Source organism: Priapulus caudatus, unplaced genomic scaffold (genome assembly GCF_000485595.1).
Source record: "Priapulus caudatus unplaced genomic scaffold, Priapulus_caudatus-5.0.1 Scaffold81, whole genome shotgun sequence".
Taxonomy (NCBI): domain Eukaryota; kingdom Metazoa; phylum Priapulida; class Priapulimorpha; order Priapulimorphida; family Priapulidae; genus Priapulus; species Priapulus caudatus.
In genome coordinates, this window is record NW_014577142.1 from 386,938 (window position 1) to 388,983 (window position 2,046).

At 46.7% G+C, this 2,046-nt stretch overlaps 1 protein-coding gene across 2 annotated transcripts in view; it reads right to left on the minus strand.

The window, feature by feature from the left end:
* LOC106821661 (integrin beta pat-3-like) overlaps positions 1-600 on the minus strand; it is a 21,415-nt gene extending 20,815 nt beyond the window's left edge. The window contains exon 1 of one of the 2 annotated variants that reach the window (XR_001395760.1): positions 503-600. The gene's annotated coding sequence lies outside the window, so the exon portion shown is untranslated. The other variant, XR_001395761.1, reaches the window with a different exon arrangement.
* Between the last annotated feature and the right edge of the window lie 1,446 nt (positions 601-2,046).

Consider the following 2,046-nt stretch of genomic DNA (forward strand, 5'->3'; position numbering starts at 1 on the left):
AGTAGTAGTAGTAGTAGTAGTAGTAGTAGTAGTAGTAGTAGTAGTAGTAGTAGTATTATATATAGTAGCAGCAGCAGCAGCAGTAGCAATGGCAGCATCAGCAGTATAGCAGCAACAGTAGTAGCAGCAGCAGCAGTAGCAGTAGCAGTAGCAACAGCAGCAGTAGCAGTAGTAGTCGTAAGTAGTAGTAGCAAAAGCAGTAGTAGCAGCAGCAGCAGTAGCAACAGCAGCAGAAGTAGCTAGTAGTACTTCTACTTCTACTTCTATACTGGACAGTCCCTAAGGAATAAACGTCCAGGGCTATAGCTAGCCATGGTGTGTGTGACCTAGCTTGGGTACAGCCAGGTAGTTAGCCTTTTTTAGCCGAATGGCACTCAGGGTGGTCACAGCCAGAGTTTTTTGCGCCCTCAGTGGTTCTTTAGTGGTTAGTAGTGTGGAGATTTCGGGGATGTGTAACTCACAGGATCAGTAGACTAGATCAGGATAGATAGATTGAACTCACAGTATAGATGGAATAGCCATATATTGACTAAAGAGAGGATAAGATATAGCCAGCACATAGAAAGCGCGCATGTCTATGGGCGCAGCCATCTTGGATCATGCCATCACTGCTACTGCTATGGTCGGGGAAAACAAGGAGTGTTTACGCGAAAAGCGATAACGCGATAAATAGAATATAATAATCAACGCGGTTATGTACTAGTGGTCAACATAATATATGAGGAGATTTGAATAGAATGGATAGTCTAAGTTGTTGAGGAGAGGAATAGTTACTTAGAAACAATTACGTTGCATAAGATGATGCAATCATCGTACCAGCCACGGGTTGCGTTAGAAGGGTGAAAGCGATTGCACCAGCGAACGAAATCTGCGTGCCAGCTAGGTATATAAGGCGCACCGAACCGAGCAGCGTTAGCGTTATTTTTCAGGCTAGGTAGGAAGAAGAAGAAGAGAAAGAGGAAGAAGCGTTACTTTTCAGGTTAGGTTAAGGAAGAAGAAAAAGAAGAAGGAGAAGAGGAAGCAGAAGAAGAAGAGAAAGAGGGAGAAAGCCGTTTAGGTCTATAGAGAGAGAGATAACGGAGGGAGTAGAAGGCCAGGTTTTCAGGTAGGTGAAAACCGGAGAACAACGGGAGAGGGGAATAAAACGGAGAAAGAGAAGAACGGGATTTCAGAATTAGAGCCAGGAGCGACTACGAGGGAGACACCCGTGGAGGCTGCCTAGGTCTACGCGAAGCGAGGACGAGCGTGAGAGAAGAAGACGAAGCCGGCGACGCGTTAATGCTGTAATATTAGACGAGATAGATATAGTATAGGATCCGCTGCATATACGAATGCAGGGGAATTATTTGTAAACTAGTAGGAAGCAATAAAACTATAACCGTACAGTTAACCGAATCTAACTGTGTTCTGTTCAACTGGTACTACCTGTTATTTGCTACGGGCATCACCGTCCTGCCTAATATACCGGCAGGAGCGAACACTGAATCCAAACAACTAGGACACGCGTTAACTATATAACGCCTGTTGTACCGTAGTCGGTTACCCCTAGGGCCACTACAGTAGTAGCAGCAGCAGCAGTAGCAGCAGAAGCAGTAGTAGTAGTAACAGCACCAGCAGAAGCAGCAGCAGCAGCAGCAACAGCAGCAACAACACCAGCAGCAGCAGAAGCAACAACAACAACAGCAGCAGCAGATAGGCGGCAGCACTGGTGGCGGTAGTGGTGGTGTTGGCGGCGCGGCAGCAGTAACAGTATCAGCAGTAGTAGTAGCAGCAGCAGTAGTAGCAGCAGCAGCAGCAGCAGCAGCAACGCAGCAGCAGCAACGCAGCAGTAGCAGCAGTAGCAGCAACGCAGCAGTAGCAGTAGTAGTAGCAGCAGCAGTAGTAGCAGCAGCAGCAACGCAGCAGTAGCAGCAGTAGCAACAACAACAACAACAACAGCAGCAACAACAACAACAACCGCAGTAGCAGCAGTAGTAGTAGTAGTAGTAGTAGTAGTAGTAGTAGTAGTAGTAGTAGTAGTAGTAGTAGTAGTAGTAGTAGTAGTAG